This window comes from Schistocerca serialis, chromosome 2, assembly GCF_023864345.2.
Source record: "Schistocerca serialis cubense isolate TAMUIC-IGC-003099 chromosome 2, iqSchSeri2.2, whole genome shotgun sequence".
Classification (NCBI taxonomy): Eukaryota; Metazoa; Arthropoda; class Insecta; order Orthoptera; family Acrididae; genus Schistocerca; species Schistocerca serialis.
The window spans coordinates 156920015-156937284 of NC_064639.1; the positions used below are offsets into that span (position 1 = coordinate 156920015).

General features: G+C 43.9%; 1 protein-coding gene across 1 annotated transcript in view; it reads right to left on the minus strand.

Moving 5' to 3' along the window:
• LOC126455818 (uncharacterized) overlaps positions 1-17270 on the minus strand; it is a 387921-nt gene that overhangs the window by 239853 nt on the left and 130798 nt on the right. The gene's annotated exons all lie outside the window — the stretch shown is intronic.

The following is a 17270-nucleotide window of genomic DNA, read 5'->3' on the forward strand; positions in this document are numbered from 1 at the left end:
AAGTCACTTATCTCAATGGATTTCCCCATTTGCAGCCCGTATCTTCGCTAGGGTGATCCCCGTCCGTATCAGCTCCGCATACATACATTTGCTACCGCGTCACGTGCTCCAAAAGCTACCAGCAGCATCCAGCGTCGCATTGGGCGGTGGTCGTAATGTTTTGGCTTTTCAGTGTGTCAGTTAGTCTTCAAGTGAAGAGTCTTGTAAATATGTATAATGTGATACCTTAATATTCAGAGACAGTTCTAAATACTTACAATATTCCTGTGGAAATGGATTAAACAAAGTTACGTAAATCTTCTTACCTTTGTTGCAATAAAGTGAGCTAATACTTTATATGCTCCTTCGGGAGCAAACCAAAGAACCCACCGTTGTGCAGGCGTGTGTATTTTGGTACGGCACAACAGGATCTACAGTCTACTCTACCACCCTTTCATTGTGCCGTAGTTGCGGATTATTGACAGTTGCCCGACCAACGGACACCAGGGTTCCTGTGACTACTTGTTACGTACGCCGGACCGTTCTCCGTGCACTTCCGCCGCTGCGCGAGCAGTTAGCGTCAGGGGAATGGCAGGACGCAGCTCGGGGAACGCCGCGGCCTTCCAGCCGTGCTCCTGTTTACCTCTTGATTAACATGGCCGCTAACAAGTTTAGCCCTCGCGAGCGGCTGCTTGCTCGGGGTCCAGTAATCTGTTTCTCGTGTCCCCGGGCGCCTCCAGTTTGCAGAAACGTCTGCCTCCTCAACGCGTTCTTATACTCTGCTTCTAGAACTGTCGTGCCACATCTTCCCATATTTCCACTGGCGTAGAGAATGAAACAGCTATTCAAAGACATCCGTGCAGCTGCAATAACAATGTAAAGATGAATCAACTGTTACACCACTAAGGAGTAAGCAGGGTATATAAAAACCCGGATATCTGGAAAAGAAACACAACCCACTGGATTAAATTGAGATTTTTTTGGATTTTTTGGTACTGACCATTAAGAACTTCACTTTAAATTCTTACGATTAATTTCACAAAACACTAACCCAGTCTTTCGACAAATTTGTTCTAAATACGTAGAAATTGAAACAGGTCACTCTGAAGAAGATCCTGCTCACATTAGCGATACCTTAGATAATGTGATGTATTAAAAAGATGACAATCATCTCCCTCAATAACTGTCAGAGGTATGTAGAGTCCTGGACATTCTTCAAGCGAACAGCCTAAATATTGCACGAGCTGTCGAACTATGGCTCTAAGCACTACGGTGAGGTCATCAGTCCCCTAGACTTACAACTACTTAAACCTAACTAACCTAAAGACATCACACACATCCATGCCCGGGGCAGGATTCGAACCTGCGACCGTAGCAGTCCAGACTGTAGCACCTAGAACCGCTCGGCCACTCCGGCCGGCTATAAGATATAATTTAGGAGAGAAATGAGCTGAGAAAACAGTGAAGATCTATAAATTTCTGCAGGTTTCCAAAAAAGGGGTAAATTGTACATTACAGTCACTACGATTCTACATCAACTTAAAGCTGTTTTTCTGGAAGTTTAATCTTACTTTCTGTATTCGTCATACTGCAAGAAAATAGTTGTCTTCAATTAATATAATGGCTCTTTTTAATTTATCTAAGGCTAACTTTATAACACTTTGAATGTCAATTAAATATTCGTAATCAAATATAGTTAAGTTTTATTATGTTTTCTAGAGTTTTTTTCCATTTGTTTTAAAAAGACGTCATTGTTTTTTGGGCCGGTTTGAATAACAAATACCCTGAATGTAAGGACTCCCTAGGATGTTACATTTCAAGTAGAATCATGAAGTTCGGTGCAACTTACATTAACCCTGTATTCATTCACCTCTGCTATCTTTCTCTCACATGTGGTCAGTGACGTGACAGATTGAAATACTCACCAGTGAAACAACTTTGTGAAGAAGAGAGAAAGAGACAACTCAGACAATAAGCAGCGTTTAGGAAAGTAGTGGCACATCACATTACACGTAACTTGCTGTCACACCCTCGGTTTGGTTTCTCAAAGTGGGTATCCACAAACAATTCAATTTATTCTTCTGTGTGTGAAGCATTGCAATGGCTGAACGGTAAGTCGAGGACAGTAGTTATTTTCTTTGATTTAACAAAAGCATTTTATTGCGTATAGAATACTTTCGCATAAGGAGTTAGGTAACGAGAGGGGAGGGGGGTGCCACGGGATTCTGCTCTGGGTCCTTTCGTCTTGTTGGTTCTAATGGTTCAAATGGCTCTAACCACTATGGGACTTAACATCTAGACATAGAACTACTTAAACCTAACTAACCTAAGGACATCACACACATCCATGCCCGAGGCAGGATTCGAACCTGTGACCGTAGCAGCAGCGCGGTCCTGGACTGAGGGGCCTAAAACCGCTCAGCGACAGCGGCCAGATCTTTCTTATTGGTCTTCTTGATATGTATGAATGAGTTGCCGCTAAACGTAACAAAAGGCTCAAAAACTGTAGTCTTTGCAGATGACACACAAGTATCACTGTGAAAGTCATGGAACGCAATATAAATGACACATCTAACAAAGTGATCAATAATATCAGCACTCGGTATTCAGAGAACAGGGTACCGCTTAACTGTAACAAAACCCAGTATATACAGTTTCTGACAGAGCAACTCTTGCAAAAGTGAAATTTTACTCTCCGAAGGTAATCAACCTGCCTATGAAGTCGACCATTTCAATTTCTTAGGAACAATCGTTGACGAAAGGCTTTCTTGTATAAAGTTCCAAACCTTGTGCTCTGAGGATTCCGTACAAAATTACCTATACAGATAATAACAATAGTAATAATAATTTATTGTGGCTAAGTAGCCTGGCGCAAGTCTTAAAACTGGATGCCGCTTAGGCGCTACTTGCGTTTCTCCAAAAGTATTCTCGTCATTCAATCGGGGAAAAGGGACCTATAGTTTAACGTGGAATCCGAAACTCGTGTTGGTCTCACGTCGTAGAGAAGTGAGGGACTGAAAAATCCGTGGTCCGGTAGAGAATCGATCCCGCAACCTGATGGTTTCCAGGCACACGGCTTACTGGTGGCCCGCCGTGCACATGTATAGTTCATCTATGGGTTTTGATGAATGAGTTTACGAGTATGAAAATATCTGACATTAATGATAGTGTCTTTTGACGACACTGACTTAGAAGCTTAAAAAGTTTACACCGTCAGGGGACATAGACCTCATTATTTGGCATAAACTTCAAATCGATACCTCTAGCCGTTCCTGAGACAAAGGGGTCTTAACAGTCAAACGGCTCCAAAAGTTTACCGATTGAGGTGCAGAAACCTCAAAATAAAGTCAGGTTAGGATACAGCTCTCAAGAGATGCACATGAGGAAGGAGTACCATGCCGCAGTACCCTTGACGGGTAAGTGTAGTTTCAAACATTTCGAGGTCAATTAGCCCATACAACATTATACCTCTCTACACCGTAACACATGGACTTCAAAACAATCATGTTCGACAATGTTCCTAGATGCATGTCGCATTCCCACCTCTCGCCACATGAAGGTACATAACGCACCAGGAGGTAGCCAGCAAAAATCCTGATACGAGTTAAAATTTTTGTCGCCAGTATTTGATGTGCAGGAGGTGAGATTATGGCAAAGAGCTCGATTTCCAGGCTTAAATTCGAAAGATATCAACAGAGTCTCGTGAAGGCGAGTGCATGTAAGACTGTAAATGATGACCCGTCCGCGTCCGTTGGATGAGGATGTAAATTTTATGGCCCACTTACCACAGTTCGAGCGTAGGAGACTATCTGTTGTCTCTATCGCCTTTCTTTCTCTCTCTCGTTGTCATCAATAACGCAGACATGACACTACAACTCTAACTCACTTACACAATTTCTTAAACTTGGCGGAAGCGCAACCTACTTCGAGAAGGAAAAGTGGAATTATACGAGAGAAAATATGAATTTTCCAAACGTGGCTTATCTTATCTATTGGGGTATACGTTGCTACAGAAAAAAAGAGATAAAATACAAGAAAATGTTTTCTACGATCTATAACTTTTGTATTGTATTGTAGTAAACCGGGGATATTGTGTATTAAACCGATGACCTAGAAATGACGGAGAGGTTTCTTCCCGCCGTAGCCCTCAGTGGTTCACAACCCCACAACAGGTCGCAGCAGTCCACCCACCCCACTGCCGGCCCACACCGAACCCAGGGCTATCGTGCGGTTCGGCCCCCAGTAGACCCCCCCGTGAACGTCTCATACCAGACGAGTGTAACCCCAAATGTTTGCATGGTAGGGTATTTATGGTGTAAGCATGCGTGGAAACGGTGTTTGCGCAGCAGTTGCCGACACAGTGTAACTGAGGCGGAATAAGGGAAACCAGCCAGCATTCGCCGAGGCAGATGGAAATCCGCCTTAAAAACCATCCTCAGACTGGCCGCCACACCGGACCTCGTCACCAGCCCGCCGGGCGGATTCGTGCCGTGGACCGGCACGCCTTCCCGCTCGGGAAGTAGCCCGTTAGACCGCGCGGCTAGCCGGGCGGGCTATCTATAACTTTACTTACTGTTCCACAGAAAAGAGTAGAGCATGAAGCATTATATGTATTTGACCAGTTATTGGAAACAGGTATAAAAGCAAAGTGAAATCACTTCTGCCTGATTAGTCCACAGAATTTATGAAACAAATAGTTCGTTAGTGTGGTTCAGTTTCATTTGTTTAATATCAGTTTATTCGGCTTGTAGTTAGTAGCATGATCTGTTATTCTAAGTGATTGTTTTTACTGATGTGACAAGCCCTTGATTTTAGAGGCCCTAATTTTTACATATGTACACACGGACCGTTGCCGATAAATGACATGTGGAGACAGCTTTTACTAAGTGAATTGCTAATGTGAAATTTGCCTGTCCTTCTGAGGAAAACAGCTTTAGATCCGTCAAATCAGTGGTCAGGGTTATTTGAAAACTACTATTTTTCCAAGTGGTTGGCTGTCCTCTATTTCTGCTGTTTAATATCTCTGTTTTAAGGCAAAAGTAAAAATACAATTCCGTAAATATTCATTATGAATCCATATTTTCACTTAAAAATGTATAATGATTGTAAACTTATTGACATTTCCAAATCATAGCGAGCTTTCGTAAATATAACCAAATAATTAAACTGAAGCTTGTACTCAAAATTTTGTTCCTAAAACGCTTCAGCTTCATAATAACAAAAAGCTCTTATCTTTTAAACGTAAAACAGTTTACTATGGGCCTGATCGAAACGTTTTCAGACGCCGGCATGTGTTACGTAGTAAGACATGGCCGCCTTGGCAAGATTCCACTGTGCTGGCGCCAGATTCATTAGAATTGCAGATGCGTTACTCTATGATTTATCCGTAAGCCCTGGACATTAATGTCAATTGCGGGCTAACGAACGGCTATACAGCCTGACAAACGGGTAACAAGTACACTTATTTCTCTGCGAAATCCCGGAGTCCACATGCAAATCAACAGTGTGGAAGGAGTAGACAATGTTACATAAAAATGTCACATAAAATATTCCTATGCTTCATTTATCCTGCTATAAATTATTATTTTATCTGCTCGTTTTCACTCAGATTCGTCTTTTATGGGGACAAGAGCCCATCTTGTAGCATAATTGTTGCAAAGGGTTGTCTTTTTTCTCGGCGGTCGAGGCGTGGGTAGTAATACGTCTTCAATACTAATAAGGCGTGAACTGGGAGAGCACTTGCGGAGTGACGTTTGAAAACAATGTGAGCCAGGACAAAGAATTTATTTGTTTATTAACCTTAAAATCCAGCCTGCAATGTTGATACCTAATGGCGGCAGTATATATAAGTCCTTGGTAATCTACCGGAAGTGTATGGTACCTCATGTCTACGTACAGGTCACGCAACGCCGTTAAATTACAATGATCTGTGAGCGCGGACCTATCGCCCTAGAGCGGTTTAACTGTGTTCCATAAGGTTCAGATCAGGCGAATTTCTTTATTTAGTTATTCCTTATGTAGCCTATCCAGATAAGGGCCTTAAGACCCTCTCTTTCATCTGACCAGAAACATCACATACCAAAGATATTATAAAAACATTCACAGGACTAATAATAATGATAATAAAAATAATAATAATAACAAAATAATAGTTGACACCAATAATGATAATAATAATTGACAATAGTAATAACAATGAAAACAACGACTGACACTAATAATAATGACGATGATGGTAATAATAGTGAAGCGCTCTAAGAATGGTATAGATTAGTCTAGCACACTAGAATACATGTTCAGTATTATAAAATCGAAAAGGAAAGAGATTGAAATGAACAATGACAGTGACTGTTAAGAAAGAACAGAAATTAAATAAAGGACTCTGCCAGCATGGGAGAGGGAAAAGTTGTAGGGGAGGTGGGATTGACGAGAGTGAGATGCAGACTAGTGTATGGCAGAGACAGTGATAGAAGGTGAACCATTAACTGACCTTTGAAGTTTGGAAAGAATTTAACTTCCTTGATTTTGTTGAGGAAGATTGTTGCGATGCGGCGTTCCTCTTACAGAAAACGGTTTAGGTAACACGGCAGTGTTATGTGAATGGTACAGAGAGGATTGTACTTTGTTGAGACCGAGTGTTTCTGCTCTGCTGTTCAGATAGTACTGTAAGAGTTGAAGATAAATAAGAGAGAGTACAATGACTGAGACTACGGTAGAGCACACATAATGATAATCTCAGCGCTTATTGGTGTGCAGCCAAGATAACTGTAAAGAGGAGTACGTCACAAATGTATCGCAGACAAGCGTTCATCGCCAGTTGTAGCCTTCGTGAGCTTCCGTGCAAAAGTTCTTGGAGAATAGCGTCATGATAGTCAAGTTTGGAGAGTTTTAGTGACTCTACGAACTTATTTTTTAAGATTTTAAGATTTTGGTAGCCAAGACTTACCATGAGTTCCTTACTGTGCTCATCAAACCACTGCAGCACTATCTGGCCTTTCACAAGAACTGTTGTTCTGATGAAAGGCGCCATCACCGTCCGGGAAGGTATCAAGTACGAAGGAATCCAGGTGGCTCGCAAGAATGTTCACACAGTCCACAGATGTGACGATGGTGTCGACATACGCAGGAGCCCAGATGAATGCCGCGCGTAGCATAATACTGCCTACATCACCCTGCGTTCGTGGAGCAGTGCACGTTTCGAGTAATCGTTTACATCGGCGACGGCATTGCCGGGCATTACAATCGACATTGTGTTCCAAGAGACGTGATACATCCTTCCAGGCGGCAGTTTCCTCAGATGCATGATCCAGTCGCGGTAATCCCGTGCCCACTGCAAGCTTAAATGAAGACGTTTCTGGGTCAACATGGCAACTCATTGTCGTCTGCTGAGAAACACCACATTCAATAATATGGGCTGAAAGAGGTGACCTCAACCATGTCTGCACCAACAGTGTATTCTGTCGTCACTTCTGCCACAGATTGCCTCCTTTCCTTCTTAATAGGGTTTGAAAGTCCTCGAAGGTCAAAGTGCTAGATTTCTGACCGCAAATGTGAGAGTATGTGTCCAACACTTGTGGGTAAATGAAGGTCGAGTAGCGAGGCAACATCAAGTTTATTGAGTCCTCCATTGTTTGTGGGCGAGATTTCTTGAAATTCGAGCCGAATACCGACATGCAGGTTTCTGGACGCTCCTCCAAGACGATGACCCAGTCCACAAGGCGAAAAATGTGTGCCACTTTGTGGCCAGCAAATGGCCGTGGTCCTGGATTACCCGATGTATTCCCGGGATTTGGCTCCAGCCGACTTCTTGTTCCCCAAATTGGAACTGGCAGTCAGAGGACACAATTACGATGCAATTGAGGACATCCAAACGAACTGTACTGCAGTACGAAAGACAGTTCCCAAAAAGGGATTATAATGTCCGTTTCAAAACAATTTTAAAACGATTTTAGCTGTTGATACAGGGAGGATCTATTTTGAGAAAATAAAGAACAGTGGTTTTCTGAACGTAACCCTTATTTCTCATATCCACAGTCCTGACGGAACTGGGACATACTGTGCATACGAAGAGCCGACTAGTTTCGCTGTCCCCAGTTAGTTGGCCATAACAGAATGCCCTTTAGTAAATAATATCGTAGTCAGCCTTTGACTGTAAAAGCTATTTATTTGCATTGTTGCAATGTTGGCCGTGTGTCTATTATACAGCGGTATATTTGTGAATTAGCACATAAATTTTCGATTCAGCTCCGGTATTATCTGCATTTCATTAAATTTTCTGCACACTTAGAAAAGTCACCCTGTGTGAAAGTAGTGCAGAATAGAACTTGTTTAGATTGTCAGCCTTTGTTCTGCTTTTGTAGAATGCGCCATATCAAAAGAATTCTTTATTTCTTAACGCTACAATTCCGTTTCATCACCGCTCACCAAAGAAGTGCAATACACCTCTCTGAGTCGTTCCGCGTTTCAAGTAGGTTATTACTAGGCTAAATAAACTCTTCACGCGAGAGGGACCATAATAATAAGTGCTCTTGAGGACCGAGGAACGAAGACGCTAAGGCTGTGAGGGCCAATTACCGAGATCCTTGAACAGCCAACAAGACGTCCGTAGCGGAAAAAATCCTTTGCTGGCATTCTTTCTGTAAGGAGACGTCATTTAAATAGCTCTTTCGTAGCGTAATGGAAAGACTTGCTGGAGATGTGGCGGCTAGAAGCCTCCACAAATTGACGATTCGTTTTTCGAAGAACATATTTTAAATATGCTGTCACTAGTATGAAAGAGGCAATGTTAGAGTTAAAAGTTTCGCTCACTTCGAAGTCGTTAGAGGTGGGGCAGTAGCATCAGGTGGGGACGAATCAGAAGCTCTTTTATCAAATATACTGTTCAATCATTCCTCAGAGGAGAGTCACATGAAAAACCGACAACCTGAATTGGCTGGCTGGATTATGCTACCAGTTCCGTTTCTTTCGTATGCAACTTCCGCCCCTTAATCGGAACGTCACATCCCCAGGACGATACCTAGATAGATACCTGTTGAAATCGGTTCCGTGGTGTTCCATGAATACTAACGGTAACACAACAAAACGTACGAGACGGAGTAAGGACTTTTCTTAAGATGCTGAGCGTTTCAAAAGCCTTGTCAGATACGGAACTTTAGATTTTCGTGGCTTCGCTAAATTTATTAAAAAGGGTTTGGTAATGTTTCCTTTGAAAACGTCGTGACCTGTCATCAATGATTACATTTTTTTCCCGCACATCCTTCTGCCTCACTATCCAGAATCTAATTTCAGGATCTAAATCTGACCGTGAACCGTGATGTAATCTAACTGAAATCTTCCCGTGTCTCCCGGCCTTTTCCAAGTATACATCCTCCTCTTGTAATTCTGAAACAGCATATTCGCTATTACTAGCTGAAATTTATTGCAGAACTCAATTGGTCTTTCTCCCCTCTCATTCCTAATTCTCCCATAAGCCTTTCTTCTACTCCTTCCCCTACAACCGCTTTCCAGTCCCCCATCTCCCTTTACGTATTGTATTATTCTTTCACTATCCTCACATACTTTCTCTATCTGTTCATCTTCAGCTTGCGACGTCGGCATATATACCTGAGCTATCGTTGTCGGTGTTGGTTTGCTGTCGATTCTAATGAGGACAATCCTACCTTTGAACTGTTGACAGTAACACACTCTCTGCCCAACGTTCCTATTCATAACGTACCCTACTCTCGTTACATCGTTTTCTGCTGCTGTTGATATTAAACTATGCTCATCTTACCAGAAATCCTTGTCTTCTTTCCACTTCACTGACCCTCCCTACGTCTATATTGAGCCTACATTTCCCTTTTTAGGATTTCTAGCTGACATGTTGGATCTGAATGACAAAAAAAGGTGTCAGTACAGAGAAACTGCGGTATGGTCAGCTTCGCTGAACTGCTGCAGACTGGTATAGTGGCAGTCCACTACGTCAACGGCCTAAGTAGACACTGCAGGTCGTCATTAGCGAAAATACAGACACCGTTGATTCCGCTCAGCTTGGGCGATGTGACGCACCATGGTCGGAACTGTGAACTCTGCAAAAGCAGGAAGACCCTAGGGAGAAGGAGGAAGAATGTTTCACGGAAGATTACGGCTGCTAGGGACCCTATATTATTAGGGCAGAGTCCAATTGAAATCTGGAGAACGAAACAGCTTGGACTTGCCTCCAACACGCAAGCCCGTAACGCATTTCCCTCGCTCGGGTGGCGCCGTGTTCGTGACTACCCCGCAGTAGCAATCGAACCACCCGCACGCCATCTGTCGGCCAGACCGCTTAAACATCCCCGGCAACAATGGTGGTGCTCTCTCTTCCGCAGCCGCAGGCAGGCAAAGGCGGCCCGCCAGGGTCCCACAATGGCGGCCATTGTCGGGCTCGCTGTCTTCGTGTGCGTGTGCGTGCACAAAGAGCAGCACGCAGGACGGCGGCCGCAGGTACGTCGCAACGCACAAAGCGGCCTTCCCTCGCCGCGACCGCCGCCGCTGCCTGCAGCGATGCTCGTCTGCTCCCTGCCTGCACCTTGGGCGCAGAGAACTGTTTTGTCCGAGAACGCACCGTGCGCACTGGAATTGCCCGCTAGCCGCTAAGACCATCCTACTACACAATCTCGAAAGTGCGGTACAGAAAAAACGGGAGTAGCGACACGGAATAAGAATGGATACTTCTAGATATGGAATATTTTTCGTGTACTTTTCCAATCGATACTTCTGCTCATACACCATCTGAGCAAAAGGATGCGGACACCACAATGTAATGCTGAACTGACCAGTGTCGTAGAGGCAGACCTTCCAAAATGTGTGGAGACGGAGAGAATTTCGTTTATCAATAATATACATAAGAAAGGAAAAGAGAACTGAGGATGTGTTAGAAGACGATCAGTTTGGCTTTAGGAAAGGTAAAGGCACCAGAGAGGCAATACTGACGTTGTGGTTCATGCGATTTGTCGACCTGGACAATGTGTTCAACAGTAACAAATGGTGGAAGAAGTTCGAAATTCTGAGAAAATAGAAATATGAGCTTCAAACGTTGTTAAATAAAATGGCAAGCACATCGATTCATTAGAAAAGTAGAGGAAAAAGGCTCATAGTATGCTTCATCCATGGCAAATAATGAAGATAATCTGCTTATTTGGACAAAGAATAGAGAGTAATACACGTGTTCGTGCGACAGTGTAGTACTTTTTCTTTTCAACCGAACTCTCGCACGCAACATCAGTACAGCTTGCTCAGGCGATGGTCAATAGCATGTATAAATTTTTAAAAATGCATAACAGTCTGCTGTCTGTAACAATGTTATTTTGTTTTGCTGCTGGTTTCGATCCTGAACCATCATCAACGACAGGAAAATTCTTAAAGATTTGTTACATGCCATACATGATTTAGCGTAAGTTACCACAAGAAACCATAATTGTCAAGATAACACAAAATCAAAGATTGTGACAAGATTAAAATATGATGGCACATTGACACAACGACAACAAGTGATTCACATCACTTGTCCTTGTGTCAAGTGACATCATATTTCAATCTTGTCACAATTTTTGATTTCATATTCTCTTGGCAGTTGTGATTCCTTATGGTAACTTACGTTAAAGCATGTATGACATGTGTTACATCTGTGATAATTTTCCTGCTTTGATGACGATTCAGAAACGAAAGCGGCAGCAAAAAAACATAACATTATTACTGATAGCTCAGCGTTTGGCATTTTTTTAAATGAACTTCTGTGTCGCTGGGTGCAGATAGAAACATTCTTTATTTGTTCTTGGGCTCTGACTTCGGCAGCTGATGGAAGAATCCATCCTTTCCTATATTCTACCGAATATGAACTCCCGTCCGTTAAGTGTAGCTTTTAGTCGATTGCTGTCTTGAAGTTTGCACCGGAATACGTTTCGTCTCATCCTCTGTGACTGACACTGCCGCAGTAGGGAGAAACCGTTTACTCACAACCCAACAGCCATGAATAGTGCGAAGTTTAAAATCCATTTCTGATGTGGCAGGCGATGATTCAACACTTAATTACAGAAATAGTTGCCAAATGAGTGAGGCAGAAAGCGGTAGAATAATCAATGGCTTATGAGGCCCGTATACGACGGACCCAGGCCGTGAGTTGTCTTGTGGCAGTCAGAGCGAGAGAACCAGCAGCAGCGAGTACTGTTTGTATAAAGCGTTTATTTTGCATTTTGTTTACGACCTTCCACTAAGGAAGGGATTCTATTTGTGTTTATCTGCTCTGCATAGTAACTAACAGTTCTTGATAAAACTTTACGTAGTTTTCGTGTTAGATTTCTTAGTGTTTTCTTGATCGTTTAGAACAGAAAGCGCCCTAAAACCGTCTTTTGTTTGTTTCGCGGCCGTTAGCCACTAGTCACTTGAATCAGCAGTTGTCTTGTGGCAGCCAGAGCGAGAGCACCAGCAGCAGCGAGTACTGTTTGTATAAAGCGTTTATTTTGCATTTTGTTTACGACCTTCCACTAAGGAAGGGATTCTATTTGTGTTTATCTGCTCTGCATAGTAACTAACAGTTCTTGATAAAACTTTACGTAGTTTTCGTGTTAGATTTCTTAGTGTTTTCTTGATCGTTTAGAACAGAAAGCGCCCTAAAACCGTCTTTTGTTTGTTTCGCGGCCGTTAGCCACTAGTCACTTGAATCAGCAGTTGTCTTGTGACAGCCAGAGCGAGAGCACCAGCAGCAGCGAGTACTGTTTGTATAAAGCGTTTTTGTACTTATTTGCTGCGCTTAGCTTTTAAATAGTTTTTCTGGGAAAACCTAGCGTAGTTTTCGCGTCTCGTATTTCAGTGAGTGTTTCTTGATTATCAGAGTAGCTCATCAGAAGATTATCTTGGGAATTGGTCACCGTATAGAGTAGGGTAAACATAGTCATGTGTAGGGACTGTGGTTGTTGTGAGCGGACGCAAGGAGAATTGGCCACTCTTCGGGGGCAGGTGGAGGCTTTGTCTGTTAGGCTCATCGAGCTCGAGGCGCAGGCGTCGGCTCGTAGTGGCGTTGGGGCAACTGTGGTGAGACCTATGCCTACTTCGGTGGCCTTGGAATCACATGGAACCCCTGATGTCGCTGCGTCTTCCGGCAGTGAGCATCTTACCGGTCAGCCATCACTCCAGGGTGAATGGCGGACAGTGGTGGGCTCGCGCGTGCCTGGCCGAAAGGCGAAGGTGGGATCTGGCCGCGTGGCAGTTGCCTTACCCAACAGGTACGGGGTGCTTCCTAGTGGTGATGACATCGTTTCCGAGCCACCACAGGATGCCTCGCCTGTTGGGCCAGTGGCCGATTCTCCGGCAAGGTCCCGACAGTCACAGAGGGCGGGCCTATTAGTTATAGGGAGCTCCAACGTTAGGCGGGTTATGGAGCCCCTTAGGAAAATAGCGGGTAGGTCGGGGAAGAATGCCAGTGTGCACTCGGTGTGCTTGCCGGGGGGTCTCGTCCGTAATGTGGAGGAGGCCCTTCCGGCAGCTATTGAACGCACTGGGTGTGACCGGCTACAGATAGTAGCACATGTCGGAACGAATGACGCCTGCCGCTTGGGTTCTGAGGCCATCCTTGGTTCCTTCCGGCGGCTGGCTGATTTGGTGAAGACAACCAGCATCGCACGCGGAGTGCAAGCTGAGCTTAATATCTGCAGCATAGTGCCCAGAGTCGATCGCGGTCCTCTGGTTTGGAGCCGTGTGGAGGGTCTAAACCAGAGGCTCAGACGACTCTGCGACTATAATGGTTGCAAATTCATCGACCTCCGTTATTGGGTGGAGAACTGTAGGGCCCCCCTAGACAGGTCAGGCGTGCACTACACACCGGAAGCAGCTACTAGGGTAGCAGAGTACGTGTGGCGTGCACACGGGGGTTTTTTAGGTTAGAGGGACCCCCCCTTGGGCGAAACGATAAAATACCTGACGGCTTACCAGAGAGGACATTATCATCGTTGATAAAGAACGTCCGTCCTCAGAGACCAAAAACAGGAAAAGTTAACGTAATATTGGTAAACTGCAGGAGTATCCAGGGCAAGGTTCCTGAATTAGTATCTCTTATTGAAGGAAATAGTGCGCATATGGTATTAGGAACGGAAAGTTGGTTAAAACCGGAAGTGAACAGTAACGAAATCCTAGACACAGAATGGAATATATACCGCAAGGATAGGATAAACGCCAATGGTGGAGGAGTATTTATAGCAGTAAAGAATTCAATAATATCCAGTGAAGTTATTAGCGAATGCGAATGTGAAATAATCTGGGTTAAGTTAAGTATCAAAGGTGGGTCAGATATGATAGTCGGATGCTTCTATAGACCACCTGCATCAGCAACCGTAGTAGTTGAGCGCCTCAGAGAGAACCTGCAGAACGTCGTGAAGAAGTTTCGTGATCATACTATTGTAATAGGGGGAGACTTCAATCTACCAGGTATAGAATGGGATAGTCACACAATCAGAACTGGAGCCAGGGACAGAGACTCTTGTGACATTATCCCGACTGCCTTGTCCGAGAATTACTTCGAGCAGATAGTTAGAGAACCAACTCGTGAAGCTAACGTTTTAGACCTCATAGCAACAAATAGACCGGAACTTTTCGACTCCGTGAATGTAGAAGAGGGTATCAGTGATCATAAGTCAGTGGTTGCATCAATGACTACAAGCGTAATAAGAAATGCCAAGAAAGGAAGGAATATATATTTGCTTAACAAGAGTGATAGGGCACAAATCGCAGAATATCTGAGTGACCACCATCAAACGTTCATTTCTGAGGAAGAGGATGTGGAACAAAAATGGAAAAAATTCAGGAACATCGTCCAGTACGCCTTAGATAAGTTCGTACCGACTAAGGTCCAAAGCGAGGGGAAAGATCCACCGTGGTATAACAATCATGTACGAAAGGTACTACGGAAACAAAGAAAGCTTCATCATAGGTTTAAGAGTAGTCGAATCATAGCTGATAAGGAAAAGCTGAACGAAGCGAAAAAGAGCGTAAAGAGAGCAATGAGAGAAGCATTCAACGAATTCGAACATAAAACATTGGCAAACAATCTAAACAAGAACCCTAAAAAGTTTTGGTCATATGTAAAATCGGTAAGCGGATCTAAATCCCCTATTCAGTCACTCGTTGACCACGATGGCACCGAAACAGAGGACGACCAAAGAAAGGCAGATATACTGAATTCAGTGTTCCGAAACTGTTTCACTGCGGAAAATCGTAACACGGTCCCTGACTTCAGCCGTCGCACGGACGCCAAAATGGAAAATATTGAAATAAACGATATCGGAATTGAAAAACAACTGCTATCACTTAGTAGCGGAAAAGCATCCGGACCAGACGAGATACCCTTAAGATTCTACAGTGATTATGCTAAAGAACTTGCCCCCTTTCTATCAGCAATTTATCGTAGATCGCTGGAAGAACGTAAAGTACCTAGCGACTGGAAGAAAGCGCAGGTCGTTCCCATTTTCAAGAAGGGTCATAAATCAGATGCGAATAATTATAGGCCTATTTCGCTTACGTCAATCTGTTGTAGAATAATGGAACATGTTTTGTGTTCTCGTATTATGACGTTCTTAGATAATACAAATCTCCTTCATCATAACCAACATGGATTCCGCAAACAGAGATCATGTGAAACTCAGCTCGCCCTATTTGCCCAAGAAATTCACAGTGCCGTAGACACTGGCGAGCAGATTGATGCCGTATTCCTGGACTTCAGGAAGGCATTTGATACGGTTCCGCACTTACGTTTAGTGAAAAAAATACGAGCTTACGGAATATCGGACCAGGTTTGTGATTGGATTCAGGATTTCCTAGAAGAAAGAACACAACATGTCATTCTTAACGGTTCAAAATCTGCAGATGTAGAGGTAATTTCGGGAGTACCGCAGGGAAGCGTGATAGGACCTTTATTGTTTACAATATACATAAATGACTTAGTTGACAACATCGGTAGCTCCGTGAGGCTATTTGCAGATGACACGGTTGTCTACAAGAAAGTAGCAACATCAGAAGACTCGTACGTACTCCAGGAGGACCTGCAGAGGATTAATGCATGGTGCGACAGCTGGCAGCTTTCCCTAAACGTAGATAAATGTAATATAATGCGCATACATAGGGGCAGAAATCCATTCCAGTACGATTATGCCATAGGTGGTAAATCATTGGAAGCGGTAACGACCGTAAAATACTTAGGAGTTACTATCCGGAGCGATCTGAAGTGGAATGATCACATAAAACAAATAGTGGGAAAAGCAGGCGCCAGGTTGAGATTCATAGGAAGAATTCTAAGAAAATGTGACTCATCGACGAAAGAAGTAGCTTACAAAACGCTTGTTCGTCCGATTCTTGAGTATTGCTCATCAGTATGGGACCCTTACCAGGTTGGATTAATAGAAGAGATAGACATGATCCAGCGAAAAGCAGCGCGATTCGTCATGGGGACATTTAGTCAGCGCGAGAGCGTTACGGAGATGCTGAACAAGCTCCAGTGGCGGACACTTCAAGAAAGGCGTTACGCAATACGGAGAGGTTTATTATCGAAATTACGAGAGAGCACATTCCGGGAAGAGATGGGCAACATATTACTACCGCCCACATATATCTCGCGTAATGATCACAACGAAAAGATCCGAGAAATTAGAGCAAATACGGAGACTTACAAGCAGTCGTTCTTCCCACGCACAATTCGTGAATGGAACAGGGAAGGGGGGATCAGATAGTGGTACAATAAGTACCCTCCGCCACACACCGTAAGGTGGCTCGCGGAGTATAGATGTAGATGTAGATGTAGATTACTCAGCGTTGCGTGAACCTTAACCGACTCCTCACAGAGTAATCAAATCATGAATAAGAGCCATGCGTCCCCAGCCGTCAGCGATCACTAGGAATGTCAGACCGCTGCTCATCTATACTTTCACCCTCCTACGCAACTTGTGATTACCTGATTACCTTCCTATGTTAGGTGACAGTCTCTTCGACTGTGTCCGTGAACACAGGCACCATATGCCAGACAAATAATATCTCCCGTAAAGTCACTCTCTCACTCACAAACGAACACACACAGACAGACAAACGTATCCACGTACGCACTTTTGCATTCTCCCCCCCCCCCTCCCCCCCCCCCACCCCTACTCCCTCACACACACACACTCCATACACACACCGACTCATGTTCAATAGGAAACAGCGCCTTCCGACAAGAGGACGCCATAGACAGGAAGCAAAGAGGAGAAATAAATGCTGCGAAATTCATACACTAAACCACACACCTGGCCACG